Source organism: Cygnus olor, chromosome 5, assembly GCF_009769625.2.
Source record: "Cygnus olor isolate bCygOlo1 chromosome 5, bCygOlo1.pri.v2, whole genome shotgun sequence".
Classification (NCBI taxonomy): domain Eukaryota; kingdom Metazoa; phylum Chordata; class Aves; order Anseriformes; family Anatidae; genus Cygnus; species Cygnus olor.
Genome location: NC_049173.1, coordinates 35,230,459 through 35,246,175, shown reverse-complemented (window position 1 = coordinate 35,246,175; position 15,717 = coordinate 35,230,459). Strand labels below are relative to the sequence as shown.

The following is a 15,717-nucleotide window of genomic DNA, read 5'->3' as shown; positions in this document are numbered from 1 at the left end:
GGATATTTTGCTTGCCTAGCTGCAATAGTAAAACTTCCATCAGCAGAACATGAACGCGTTCTTTTCCTGTTCATTACGGAGAAGCAATAATTCTGCAATAATATCCTCCCTGCTTCTTGCTAATCTGTGTATTTACAACAGTCTCTACTACTCAGAGGTATGTAGCTGTTTCACTAAATCTACCAGAAATAATTTCCACAATCATTCTGGGGAGGAATAAGAGGAGATGTGCATTTATAAGTAGTTAACACTCTCCCCTCCTCCTCTGGACAAAAATCCCAAACAAATTGCATACAGATGCAAAAAGACAAGGGAAATGCTTAACCTTCCGATTCCTGAATTTTGTCTTTAATTCCCTGATGTAGTTTTGTACACAAAATTGACATGCGGAAAGAACAATCTGTGGTGACCAACTTGCTGAGAGTTGTGGAAAACTGGCCTGGAGCAGAGCACAGCAATTCTTGCCGGAGAGCTGCTGTGGTCTCTTCTGCTGCACAGACCTCAGGGAACATGCACTGCAAAAGCAGCACTACATCCTTCCCAAGCTCTCTGGAAAACCTCCACGCTTAAAAGCGATCACTGAACACCTCTTCCTCCCTTATTTTCTTTTCTCCCCCAAAAAGAAAGAAAGGTGTACAATTGCAAATGTATGCACCAGCTTAAAGTCATTTATTAGTCTTTAAGGCATGCGACTCCATCACATGGCCCTGAGGCTTCCTCTGGACACTGGCACCATATCAGGAGATACAATCCATTTATTTTAAGACACAGAAGGGTGTTGTTTTAATCTTCATGTTTGTTTTCAGTTTGAAGTTGCTTTTTCAAAACAGAATCCCATTAGAAATAAGAATACCCACTTCATTATCTTAGTATTTGAAGTAGTGAAGAATACTTCATTAATGTGTTCATTAAAGAAAAAAAAAATTATACAAGATCCACTACTTAAGCATCATAATTCCTTCCTGAAGAATCCTATCTTCAGCAATAGCTCTCATAAGTGCAGTACAATATAATTTTAGCTCCGCACTTTGCTCTATTTATCATCAAATATTTTAGGAAGTGTATCTGTAATGACTAAATCTCTTCCAAATTTGCATTTTCTGAAGAAAAAAACACAGCCCATCCGTTTTTATATTCAGAATACATTTGGGTAGGCAGCTGTGGAACAATTAATTGTAATGTACATTCCTATTGTACCTCATGGCCTGTATCTCCCTAACTCCTTCAGTTTTTCAAACTCCCTAAGATGCCTATCTGGTTCCTACTAGGCATCTTGTGGAAGTATTCTCAAATTGCTGCTGCAAGCTAATGTAAGCACAAATTTCCATTTATAGCTCTCCTCTAAGAAGTTTTTTCTCTTGTTGAAGGCAAACACTGGCCTCAGTATGATTACAATCCATCTGTGCATATATCTGGTAGAAAAGTTGTTTCCTCTTACATAGGGTTATATTTGTTTAGCTGTAGTACAGCTGCTCTAAAGCCACTTGGAGTCTAAAAGCATGCTTTTTTGATGTTATGTTTCCCAATGAAATGCATCAGCTGCTGAACAAGAGCCCAAGTCCTAGCCTGAAGAAACAGTATCTCTCAAAGGGGTTGTGTCTATCCCGCAGCTGAACTCACCACTCTCAGGGGTCAGGAAGCACAGGATGCCCTCAACACCAGGCACCTGGCAGTCTGCATGCCGTGACCTGTGGCTGTGGCTGCTGTGACATGCAGGGCCCTCTCCAGTAACTTAGGCCCCACCACCTGCCCCGGCCAGGCACTAAACACCCTGCAAAGACAGGCGAGGTGACAGACTGAAATTAACAGCATAACCATGGATTCCTGCACGGTCCTGCAGTGCGTGTGAAGGCATCCAGGAATACATTCATTACATTTTGGTCTTGAATTATAACTACCTGTTCTGCATTTCCACAAGCAATGAACATACTCAGCTTCTTTTTCAACTTCTGCATTAGAAGGAAAGCAAGCTCCCTAGAATGATCAATTAGATAAAAGAGCCTTGTTACATCACACAGTTCAGACTTCACAGACAGGGAATGCTTTGTGTTCTTTTTTTTTTTTCCCCCCACAAACATTAAATACCCATAGAGTACTACCCACAACCCTCAAAAAAAACCCTAAAACAAAGGATCTCCCTTAACTGCTTCAATCCCCAACTTCCAGGAAATGCAATGCTTTCAATGAAATTAAGGTCATAACATAATTGCAACCTGATCAAAGGTGGTGTTCTCTCTTACGCTATTATGCCATTTCTAAGGTTTTAACCTTTTTGTCTGGCAAGAAGGGAAGAGTGCTATTTGCAAAGCACATTTGATTTGAAGTCAAAGCACTAAGCAGCATCTGTGATCATTAAACAGCTGTAGTCTACGTTGGATATATATCTACACTATATGTATACATGCTTACATTTATATGACTACACACGATGCAGGTAAAAAATGGTTTAAATGGAACAAATTCTTCATAAGCAGTTTACTTACGTATATTTTTCTCAAACTGATGCAATATCTCCCAAAACAAACATGCACTGCACAAGCAATCTGATAAAATTATGTAGACTCCAGCCTATTCACAGTATCTTTGCAGTAATGAAGCAATTGTAAAAACAGTGCTTTGTTTAAATTTTGGAATGAAGCTTGTGTATGAGATGCATCCAGGGCACTGGAATTTTTTTCACCTCCAGAAATTAAAGTTGTTTGAAAAACTTCTCAGTTATCAACAAACTGTTAAGTAACATGAAGGTACAACTGCTTTCTTTGTGTACACTTAACTATAACTAACAAGCTGTAATCATTCAAATCTGCATTTAAGGTGATCTACAGAGGGGAGAGAAAAGATTAAAAATATTTTTCAGCTTGAACAATTTTAATTTTTAGAAGTTACAGTGACAGAGGACGCTTTCCTTCTTAAATCTAGGAACAGCTCATCTAAAATGCCAGACTAATGAGTAAGCTATTGATTTATTAAAGTTAAGTTAAAAAATAGCACCGAGGGTACTGAAATCTAATAAACACTTCAGAAAAAAATAAATCTTAAAATTAATGTCACTGCCTTCAATTAAGATGTGAGACTGAAGACATTTTTCCAGCAACTGTATTTAATGATAATAAAGGGCTGTTGCTGAACAAATGAACTGACAGTTGACATTATTCTGCACATATCATATGAACTTTTTGGCATCATTTCAGAATGATTATTAAACGGAAAAAAAAAAATTGTTCATATTCATAAAAAAAAGGGTGGGGAAGAAGTCACGTTTCAAGTAATATTGACTCCAGGAATCCAGTCAGCATGCCAAGTATTAACCTTCGCTTTATTTCTTAAGCTGTTTTAAACTGTTTGCATTAACACAGAAAAATCAAGTCAGTGTCTCTTTCCCTTCAAAGTGATTGCTAAGTCATCTGTTCTCAAAATTCAGCATTTGTAAGAAAATCTGCAATGCTGCTGAGAGACCACAAGTGAATTGTATGAATAAAGGGATATGGAGTGATTAAGAGTAATGAATGCAGCTTTAACTTTTCATCAAGACAACTGCAAGTAACGTTAAATGCAATACACTTTGAAGTAACTTATTTCCAACAATAAACCAATTTTGATTAAACAGAAAACACAGTTGAGAATTTGACAGCGTAGGGGTACAGAATATCAAAGGCCAAAAGAAATCCAGCTTTCTTCCAGAATAAACTCCTCAGTTATGACCGTCTATCAGCTCTTCATAACAGGACTAGAGTAGTAGCAGCAGCTACGAGGAACACACTGCAAGGAAGCTTTCTGGTTCATGGTCTTTCTTATGTGTTATGCTAAGCGGTAATAGTTGTGTGCAAGACAGTCACGTGCAGAAAACTTATGATAGGAAGGGCAAAGTTTCCGCAAGACTTTGCAGTTGTTACTGTCAGTTTTCAATCCTGTTTGCTGTGGTCTGTATAGCCACATAGAGCAAATGAGTATCAACATCACACAACATACAGTTGTGCTTTTGTGCATAAGTGCTCCTCTCAGCTCCTTATTTGTTTGCAATCCAATAGCACATGCATGCAAGATTGCTATATCCTTTCCACTTTGCAGCAGTTATGCCCAGGGCCAATTTCAAATCCATGCTACAGCTATTCCCTAGGAAGGTTTTAATATAAGGGCTTACAAAATAGCAGCCTACCACCTAACCATTTTCCCCTCTTTTTCAAAGAAGATAGCCTCAAAGTCTTCAAATCTATTGTATTGTGCATTGCACAGCTTGTTGTTTGCAGAGCAGTATCATATTTTTATGAAAATATATCGACACCATGCAAAAATATTCACTGGGAAAGCAAAGAGTTAATCACCATTAAAGTTGACGCAAAGAAATGGTAGCAAGTAACTCCATAAAATATTCACTAAGTTTCCTGCATTCAAAGTCATTACACTTTTCTCCTTCACACTGGGTCACTATGTCCTGCCAATTCATCAGCACCCAAAAATAAACTAGTTGAGTAACTAAAGATGTCAATAGATTTTCACATTCCCTCCACGCATCCAAACTGTACGGCTCAGAGGAGTACTTAAACACACCCAGGCATTCTACACTTCATCTAGAGCAATTTCCCAAGCAAATCCTGTCACTTGCAATAACTCAGTTATAGCTGTCACTAAACACAGAACACCATTCCACCTCCAAAGCGTGCTTTTCTCTCATAAATCAAGTCACTTTGAAGGAACCGTTTTCTTAAAAATACTTTTTAGCAGACAGCAAAACTGAGTGAAAATTAAAGTTCTCTTCACCTTCACAATGCAAAGGGCCCACAGAGGATGCATACACACGAACACACACGTGAGTGAAAAGAAGGTTGCTATTCTACCTAAGGTTTAGGTGCCACTATTTTGTACCGATGACCTCCTGCACAAACCCTGCTGACAAAACAATCACCCGGACACAGGAGATGCGAATTCAGACTCGTATCACACCTTCCCCTAAGGAGAGCCCATCAATGAGCTCCTCTCTGCAGCGAAGCAGAACCTCCACCCCTACTCTTGACACTGTGCCACTACTTGGTAGGTCAGACCACGGCTCCGTAGCCCCTTTGTTAGGCTATCAGGAAGACAATTACCCCAGCTTAAAATGAGGGTGATAAGGCACAAAGAATGTAAATTACCTGTCAGCAGTGAGACTGCAAGAAAAGGAGAAAGCTGGAAACAGTTTTGCTGCATGTCCTACGGCATCAGACAATGCTTCCTCCCTGGGTAGAGCTTTTGTTGTTGTTGTTTTGTTTTGTTTTTTTTTGCCTTCTCTTGCAACTCTATCTTTGTATATTTGCTCATAGTTATCCCACAGTTGCCTAACAGCTTGTAAACGTTAAGTGTAGGCTCACATATTAGATCCAGCAAATTCCATGACTGGAAGACCTAATGGTATTCTGGGTCAGGACAAAGAGCAAGACTAAGTTCCAAGTACATGTTCCTTGCTGCTTGGTGTTTCAGTTTCAGTATAGGCAGCTTGTTGCATCTGTAGGCAGATAAAAGTCGCAATGAAATGATGATAAATCCCCCCGGTCCCCCAGCCACCTATTGTTAACTAGGAGGTAAAAAATTAAAAGCACTTCAGGCTAATAAAAGAGACCGCAACTAAGATTTTACTTCACATTATTAAAGGCTAAAAAATAGCCACTGACTCCTTGGTAAAGGTATGACTGTGGCATCTTGAGCATTTTAACCTAATTAATACATTAGAAAGCAGCCCTTAACTTCAATTTCTAGGCTGTATTCCTGCAAACGGACCTCCATAAGAACTACTTGCACAGACCAGGTCACTGCACGGCAACCTTCACTAGTAGATCACATCCTCAAATGGCCTTTCAACAAAAGGGACACCTATAGATCATCCAAAGGCCTAAGCGCAATCCACACCTTTGTTACCTATTATTCAAACTAAAATGGTGAAAAGAAGCAGTAAAACCATATTGGTTCAGAATCTGAAAGAAAAATAGTGCAGCTGTAGATTTACCTGTACCACGTAGCTTGAGAATTAGGTGCATTTTTTTTTTTTTTATTAGCGCTCATGATGTGAAGAGCAGGAGAAGCAACCTATCCTACAAAGATCTGAATTACTCTCACAAACATTCATTAGTAGATTTCTGCTCAAATTTTTCACAAGACTATAGAAAACCTGAAGATTTTGTTCCTTAAGAAATTATTTTTCTGCATGAGACAACAAAGAGTTGCTGTCAACATCAGTGCCATCACTGCCGTTTGGCTGAGTCATGTGTGAACCGGTTTGAATACTGAGTTTTCTTGTTTGCTGTTCAACGTCACCCAAACCCAGCTCTATAGTCAGCACAAAAGAAGAACTTGCTAACATGACTGTTTTCCTATCAACTTCCAATCTCAGCTACAACATCCCTTTAAGAAAACATCCCAGTGCACAAGGTCAAGCAATTGTTCATGTTGACAAGCATTATGGCCACTGCCTTTGGTCTCTTACTTGCCTAATGACACCTCTGACAGAGGTGCCTTGTGGAGAAATTCATAAACTCATTAAAAATCAGCTGTGCAACCTGAAGCCAGGTGAAAGGTCTCTAATCTTGCTCTATTGCCCCCGTTGGAGAGAGGCCTTGCTTCCTCATAAGCAGTCTGCCCAAGTTTTTGTTTGTTTCCTGTGCTGTACAATTTAACAAATACATACTTAAACAAACCAACAAAAACCCTGCACCTTTGAATACACGTGCAAGCAGGCAGGCAGGCTCATTTAAAATGCCAGGACAGGTTACCTGAATGAGGAAACTGAATCTTTCCGTGTGCAGTTTATTAACAGTTGCTGTTAATATTTAAGAGCTCATCCATCTGTAGAAGAAAATTTTACAAGTCAAGGATTCAAATCCGCATTTTATTTCCTTTGCCAACAAAGCTCTTTGTATTTTAACTTCCTCTGTTTGTAATGGTAAGGTAACTAGGTTTATTTATACTGCAAATGAAAAAAGTCATTAACCTCATTCAGATAAGATTTGTTCATTTTTTTAAAGAAAAAATATCAAGCACTGACTGCAATTTAGTTTGCTGTGAGGCAGTCCATTATTCACTTAAGCATATAACCTAAGCACAGTATCACATATTCCAAACTTCCTAGTTTTTTAATACTTCATTATGTCAAATATTTACTCTTTGCATCTCAAATTCAAATTTAAAATTAGTTGCTTGTAAGGAGTTCCACATTCTTCTTTTCATATTTTAGGCAGTAAAAGAGCATTTTTATGACATTATTTCTATAGGGGGAAAAAAAAAGTACATATTCTACAGAAATAAATAACATTAATAGCAAAAAAAAAGTCAGCTGGTACATACCTGAAATATTTCACATTTGCCAAAGAATGAATAGCATTAAAGCCAAAAGGTAAGGAGTCAAAATTGTTCTCATACTTAAGTAGGAAAGAAGTTTCTTAAGTGTATTTTGCATTCCTGTATATTTTTTAAAAAATCATGGTAACAAAGACCACTTAAATACTGAAATTAAATTAGAAAAATGAAGACCATAATCAAAAGCAATATTTTGCACAAACGTTTACTTGCAACAATACCCTTTATGTGCAAAAGACTTTCCAAATACCCAAAGAGGTCAGCTTAAATTATAAGAAAAATGCTCAACAGTAATGCTTTTTAATTCCTAACTTTGATTTATAGCATTCATATATTTCTTCCCTAGCATCTCAACATCCATTAAAACATACTTGTTAAACAAACATGGTTACAGAAAGACTATATGATATACTCATGCTATATATTTAAAAATATTTTTCTAATAATTTGAAAATAATCAATTTCCAAGAGATATTCCAAATAAATTTATAATTTTAATTCAATATAATAAAGATTATCTCACAAATATTCCTAACGTTTAGCATGTCTTATGCAGGATAACATCTAGAGCTTGTCAAAAAAGATTTGAGACAGTATTTCAACTTGGAATTTTCTAAGTCATGAAATGAAACTAAACCATAGTGGCAGTCAGATTTCTGTGCCAGTTTCACATACATGAGTTTTCAGCATGCTAAATTCTCATCATTGGAATCTCCCATAGCAATCAGAATGCCTTAGGGCTGTGGCTCTCTTTCTTCACACCAGGAATTTGGCAGCACTGGGATTCTGTTCTGAAGTGGTATAAAATCAATTTCAAAAATAGGAAAAGGCTTGATAAATTCTTCTCCACCCAAGTGTAGTAATTTCCCATAAACAGACCAAACTCTTCTTTCAGGAAGTGCTTGGAAGTATGAACAATACATTACATAGGAAGAAACAAAATCCCAAGAGTATTTTTAACACATGGCACTTTGATTTACTTTACTTTTCAATGATCTAAAGAATCAAGAATCTGCATGGTTAAGGATACTGAGAAACTGCAAGAACAGTTGACTCACATTATTATAAAACTCTAACATAACTTATCACAGATTGCTAAGAAACAGATGCAGGAGTATAAAAGGAGATGCCCAAGGAATCCTAAGTATGCACAAAAATAGCAGATTAAGTTTGCACACCTAAGTGTGCATGATTACACAGAATTTGAAATCACACAACATCCTCAAACAACCTGGGAACCAAAGAGAAAATGCACTTTCACCCTACAAACGCTAACGAGGCAATTTGGAGATTATTCAGAATTCTGCAGCTAGTTTCATCTTGAGACTCCATCGCAATGCACACCACAGCCAAGATGAGGAGCATTTCAGCAGGTCTAGTGCCCCACAACACGTAGCTTCAGAGAACAGATTCCAGTTTACCCACACTGAAGTGATGCAGCTGATCTGGTAGCCAACCATTCAACTCTGTACCACAACCAAACTGCAAAGCCAAATCAGTATTTCTAAAGTCTTCTCAGTTAAAAGCTCTTGATAAAAAGATAAGAACAACAACTGCAGTCAAAACTAATGCATGTCTTGGTCACTATAGCTCTAACAATACCCAAACCATTAAACAGTAGATTAAGATAAAAAAAAAAATAGCATGATATTCAAGCTTGAAAGAGTAGTCCTTTACAAATGGTACTCTCTACCATCACAGGAAAAATAAACCGTTGTTCTCAGGGAAACAACTGTAAGATGATGAGAAATTTAAGGGTGTGTAACTGAACGGTTTGTGTGTGTACACAAACATACAAAATTATTTCAAATAAAATGAGAAAAACACGATAAGAGGATGTACCAATATATATTATTCAATTATAACCTCTCCTACTAGTAAACTACAATGAGGAGGGCCAAGAAACTGAGAAACAACTTTCAGGTGAGAAGAGACATTGCAAGAAAGAAATAAGACACAAATACTGACTTAATTTCAGTTGCTATCTCTTTACATGCCAACACTGAACACGTAATGAATCAGTAAAATAATCAGCAAAATGTAATTAAAAAGAGATACCAGAACTGTTTCACAGTTCATTGCTTCAGTCATTTAAGTACTGGTGAGGATTAAAACAAGTCGTCAAACAATATGGGACTGCAAATTTAATTCTAAATATCCAAAGACTACAAGGGAAAATGTTATTCCATGTTTTGCTGCAGACCTTTCAGGATGCCTTTAAGAAAACAACAAAAATAGTAAACACTTTGCCACCAACCCCTTCAAATCCAGCTTATCCCAGTTTTTAACTTCTTAATCAACACCAGCTGTCAACACATCAAGATGCATTCATGTAATTTGTGCATAAAAAGAACATTCATTTCTTAAGAGACGTAAATCCAAAGAATATCTGTATATCTTCCAGGCTAAATACAGATCAGTGAATTACATTAATTCAGGCCTGGAGATGAAGTTGCACCAAACTTGATAAAAAGCATCAATGCAGAAAAGCAAACAATTCAATAGTGAGATTTATTGCTGCATCCCCATTTGCTCCCAAACACTTCAATGTTAGCTCCTAGCAAAAAGCACACATTCACTTTTTTTTCTTTCCAGTGGGAAGTATACAGCTTTTTCTGATAACAGTCTGTGTATTTTTCAGCTGCTAGAGTTGATCAGCAGAGCACTCTAGAAGGGCTACAGTTGGAGACCATTCAGAAACAGAAGTTATGCAAAACGCTGTGTAGTGCCTATTGAGCAGCCTCATGCTGGAAACACATGCCATTTGTGCACTGGGAGCTACTGTAGCTGCCAAGGAGCTTCCACGCGGCATGCAAGCTGCTGGTATGCAACTACAAAAATTTAAATGATTACTTGAGCAACCACCTCTTTCAGGGACCTATATCGCACGACAGGGATTTGCTGGTTTGAATGCTGAAATCGCACTAGAGGGAACGCATGACTCAAAGCACGAACAACTCCCCTCTGACAGATAGCTCTGTGCCACACTATTCCAATTATTAGGGGAGGTGCTAAGGATGATATTTCCTTGAATTAGCAGTACAGCCCTCCCATTTACAAATTGCTCGGTGACAAGTCTTCCATTTGGAAGCTGACTCATTAGCCTTGGCTTGCCTGTACCAGAATTTGCCAGCTTTCCGGACACATGTTGCAAAACCTCACCACCAGAGCGCCTGCCTTCCACCTCCCACCCCCCAGCATTTTGTATGATGAGCACTCTGAGAAAAGCAGTTTCTTCTCTCCCTTTATGCTACTTAGAATAGAAGTAACTGCACTGGAAACAACGCGCACATTTATTGCATTTCATTTTAGCAGAAACTGTAATTTAATGCAACCATTATTAAAATTTTATGCAACACCTTGAAAAAATGGAAAAACGTTTTCTTCTTTTAAGACAAAGGAAACAACCAAGATATATTAGACCTGATACAAGCCCTTTCAGTATTCTCATTCCATGATTTGATCACAAAAGTAGCTGCTAAATGTTTAGCTGAGCTCAAGGAAATACCAGATAAGTTTCTTGAGCAGAAACTCCTCCAGAATTACTAAAGCATATCGAAACCGCAACCACCTTTGGAGATGGGACCACAGGCTAGGCAGACTCCCACTTTGATTCATGGCAGCCACTTGTCTCCTTATGTGCCCAAGCCCCTCTCCTTTCCCCCCACCCCACCCGCTGCTTCCAAACAAGGACTGCAGGTCCATAAAGGACTGCCTGGCAGCTTGACATAAGAGCATCACAGGAGAGACAACAGGCTCGATAATATCTTCTGTAGTTCTGCAGCTACCGCACACAGGTGGCAATAAGAAAGAAAATGCAAAAGCATAAATTAACCCCTGGAACGAGCATGGCTCATACCGTGCCCCAGACATCATTTCTTATCACCACTACTCCCATGCACCTTGATGGGTTAAAGGCTAGCATGGCTACTGCTTCCTTTTGCTAATATGCAATGTACGTATGACTAATTGCCCTGAGTACCACAGGACAACTCGCAGACAAAAGTTACATGCTCCACGTACACAAGTCCAAAGAATCCTGGTCTAAAACATTTTCTCTCACCACTTAGGCTGTGCAAAGCAAAAGTCAACATAAGGAATGACTGTTGCATCACTACCACAACGATTCAAGGAATCCTTAAGCACTGTTTCTGTTTTCCCCAGAAGAGATTGATATTAGAACACCAAGTATGACATTTACATCAGTCAAGATGTGAAGAATAACAACAAAAAATATCTACAAATAGAACAACATAGCAATGTACTGACTAGAGTATATTTGCTAATTTTGTGTTCAATGAAATGCTCCAACAGACTTACAGAAGAATCACTATGAAACTAAGTTTTTCATGTGGTAGGTCTGGTGCTGGGGTTAATTAGCCACTCGCTAGAGTAAAAAAAAAAAAAAAAAACAACAAAACAAAAACTGCTTCAGCACATCACCATGCTCTTCATTTACAAAGTTATATACATTTTACATGAAGCATTTTGTTAACAGTCTAAGGAAACTAACAATAGTAAGACAATCTGCGAGTTCAGCTAAAATAGCATGTTCTAGTGTAACACCAAGAAATTTTAAAGCAGCTTTACATTTTTATAGTACTTTCCAGCACAGTGCTCAAAACAAGACTTCAGCATTAAGTCTACAGCAATGACGGTTAAATATAACATTTCCAGAAAATTGCCTCTGATCTTGGAAAGGCCAATTTCCAAATGGATGGAAAATTACAGGTAGCCAGCACCTTTGAAAAATAAACCTTAGGTACCTTCAGTTGTATCCAGAAGAGCTTCACCCATAATTTTGATCTTCCAAAGTCTTAGTCAAAAAGCTTGCTACTAGTGTCTGTGGCACACTCCCAATGCCTTGTCCTATCAGCCAGCAGTGCAAGATCACTGAACAACATGCAGCTCTTCACAAAAATAACTGAAGTTTAAACCACATGTTCAAAACTTATGCTTTGTCTAGTATTCCTTTCAACCTCATATCTTCTGTGTGCTGACACAGAAACTCTCCCCAATGTTTTTCTCTCCATTTCCAAGCAAGACAGCTGAACTGCAGTTGCTTATTTTAACACAGGCATTTTTCTCCACATCCGCATACAAGGAATTAGATCAGAGCAGAATTACACTAAACTTGCAGGACTATTAGCAAACCTGACTGATTCTCACTTGCTGCATAATCACTTCAGAAACATGAACAAGCTTTCTGTGTATTCTGTGATTTTGGACACTACAGGTGGCGTTTCTGCTGAATATTTCATCTGTGACTTCTACGACAAGCCTCGCTCCACTTCTCCTTCCCCCCCCCCCCCCCCCCCCTTCTAATTCTTCGGTAAAGTCAAAGAGGAACATGGCAGTTCAATACAGAATATATTCTCATTTTAGCATTTGCAATGCAAATCCAGGTTTTGTTCAGTACAGAAATCTTGCACAATAGCCTGTGTATACGTATTCGTTCCAACAATGCTGCCCTATGCAATCACTCTGTAATTACACACAGTCATAAAGCTGCTGCTGTTGCTGCGTGGAACTGCAGTCTCGCCCTCTAAACAACCTAATATCAGTCTCTGCATTAGGACATTTCTTCTCTCTCTTCCCCTCCCTTGAATGCCTACTACTTGCTCCAGTACGGATGGCCCTTCCACTGCACTTGAAACCTGGTCAGGAGGAAATCCAATTATTTTGGCTATTATCAAAAAGCTCTCTGTTTTAAAGCGGTAGCCGAGTAAATCTCTGTCGAGCAAAGAACGTTTCTTTAGTTCTGAAGGCTGCAACCACACAAGACTTTACAAACCAAAAATAAATCCTGCTTACGCCTGTTAAAAAACCCGTAAGTATTATATAAGACACTCACATACGTGCGTGGGCGTATTGTCAGCTTTTACTGGTAAACTGCAAAGAATCAGTCCTTTTCAGCTGCTGCCAGAGCAAGAGCTGTACGTTTGAGAGCAGGGGACTTTCAGAAATTATCTAATAAATTCCTCCCCAGCCCCCTCCGTTGCATAAATCCCAGCAGAGAAACACAATCCGTGCAAACCCAGCCGCTGCGCCTCGACAGGCGCCTGGAGCCCAGCGCGCTGCGCCCGCAGCCCCGGGCACAGGCGGAGCTGCCCCGGTTCGAAGGGAAAACCCCCACAAACCCCAAGCCCGGCCGGGCCGATCCCCCGACCCCCGAGGAGCCCCGTTGGGCCGCTCGGCCGAGCGCAGACACATCGGGAGAGCCCTGCAGGAGCAGCGGGGCCGAGCCCCAAGCCTGGCCCCGCAGCGGGCGGCGAGCGGCTGCCCCGGCCCCCCTGTCACCGCCGCAGGGGCTCGGCCGCCACATGCTGGGGCCGGCGCCCACCGCCCCAAAACAAGAAGCCCTGGGAAGGGCACACGCACAGGCGCACACACACACACAACCCCCCTCGCCAAAATGGCAGGGAAACGGAAGCAAACCGCGCTCAGCACGGCGGCCCGCGGCTGAGGGACCGAGGGGCGCTTCTCACCTGCGCAGCCAGGCGCGGCGGCCGCCCGCGGGGGCGCGGGGCTGCAGCTGGCGGAGAGGGCAAGGAGGGAAGGCGACGAGAGAAAAACCCCAACAACAACAACAACAAAAAACTTTGTTTCTTTCTCTCCGGGACTCAGGGAAAGCGTCACTTCCTAGTGCGGTAAGCGGGGAGGCTCCCGGGCCCGGGCTCCTCAACTCCTCCTCCTCCCGCCTTCCTCCTCCTCCTCCTCCTCCCGCCGCAGCCCAGCTCCCCGCCGGGCCCGGGCCCGGGCCCCTGCCCGCAGCTCGGCTGCTGCTGCAGCTGCTTGCCGGGAAGGGCTGGAAAGCCCCGGAAAGCCCCAAAAAGTAAGGAGCGGGGAGAGGCTGCAGGGCTGGTTGGGGAGGGGAGCCCTGCAGAACCGCCTTCAGCACCTGGCCAAACTTGCAGCCTCGCCGCCCCGAGCCGCCTGGCGTCCTGGCCTGCTCCGAGGGGAAAACAGGCAAACACACCCTAAAAGGACTTGGTTGTTAAGAAACCTCTTGTAGCAGAAGAAAACATGTTATTTTCTATCCCCTTTTATGGTCATTTTGCTCTTCAGGAAGAGCTGTAAAGCACTGGAAAAACAGGGAAGAGGGAAGGGATTTGTACCTAACACAAATCTGTAGGTTTCCTCTGTGCTGTTGGCTGTTTTAGCACACATGTGAAATTTATTTTCACAAGAAAACCCTTCTTTCCACGTAGAACATACACCGCGGTACTGCTGAGGTTTCTAAAAACGTTCAGCTCGTCTACTGGAATATGGCTTCCCCTCGTGTTGATCTGAAATAAAAAAGTGTGCTGGCAAACGCAGGCACACTGCTCCTCTTAAGGCAGGAAATAAAGCAGCTGCTTCGTCACTGCTCCCCCTGTAGACTGCCACTGATACTTGAGTTTACTAGCAATCAAGAAAACTTTCAGAAAACAACATGTAGACAGCACTCAAAGATTAGACTCTTATTTAGTGAAATGTGCCAAGCAGCACGAAAATACCAAACATTTTTCCCCCAACGCGCATATAGCCACGTTTACCTCCGTGCAGCCTTGGATCATGCAGCACACGCAGGTTGGCATACCTTTTTCAGACCAGCAGGGCAGCTTCACTTCTACCATGCATATTTCACCAGAGTGAAATATATTAACAACATTTTTGCACTGCTCACTCTAGTTTGCATTTCTTTCACAATAGTTCCTGGCTTTTGTGCAGAACTTTTTACCAGGGAAGCTGGAAGATGCACGGAAAAGGGAGCCCGGAGAAGTGACTTACCCATGACTACGAAGCGTATCTGATGCATAACCAGGTTTCTCTGATGAGTCCCAGGTCAGAAGTCTAATTACCACACCCAATCTTTTCCTGTCATGGTACAGAGAATAACAGTGAGACATGGAGGTGTACAGCAAAATAGTAGCCAGAGGTGCTTTTGGTGAAGCTTTTTTTTTTTTCTTTCACAATCATAGGTAGCATTTGATGCAACGCTGGCTCAATAGGACATTGAAGGAAAACTCTTCATTACCATTAATACGTTTACTCTTCTAAACTCCTGAACAGATAGGAGCAGTAGGTTAATAACTATGTAAGTGTTCACAACTGTTTACAAATTACCTCACACATAAAGCAAACTCAAAGTAATTGAACGTGTAATGACCAAAACTGAAGTCAAAGGCATACGACCCACCAGGTTAACCTGCTCTAATAAAGACTAAAAGGACAAATTCCATAAGCTGAAGTTGTCTCCTTCTCTCTTACAAGACATTAAGCAATCAGTGTTCTCTGTGAAACACATCAGGTATTGATAAGATTGAAACTGCTTATCTCAACTTCCACTGGGGCAAGGGAAGTCTGCCATGACTGTAAATCATGTTGTAACAGCAAAGTGTAGCCCTTCCT

The 15,717-nt window shown here is 40.8% G+C and overlaps 1 protein-coding gene across 6 annotated transcripts in view; it reads right to left on the bottom strand.

Annotated features, from left to right (window-relative positions):
- MIDEAS (mitotic deacetylase associated SANT domain protein) overlaps positions 1-15,717 on the bottom strand; it is a 67,274-nt gene that overhangs the window by 40,167 nt on the left and 11,390 nt on the right. For 2 of the 6 annotated variants that reach the window (XM_040557370.1, XM_040557369.1), the window contains exon 1: positions 13,812-14,052. The gene's annotated coding sequence lies outside the window, so the exon portion shown is untranslated. Of the gene's footprint in view, positions 1-1,620; positions 1,772-1,898; positions 1,975-13,811; positions 14,054-15,096; positions 15,184-15,717 lie in introns of those variants that run through there. The other 4 variants (XM_040557373.1, XM_040557372.1, XM_040557374.1 and 1 more) reach the window with 4 other exon arrangements.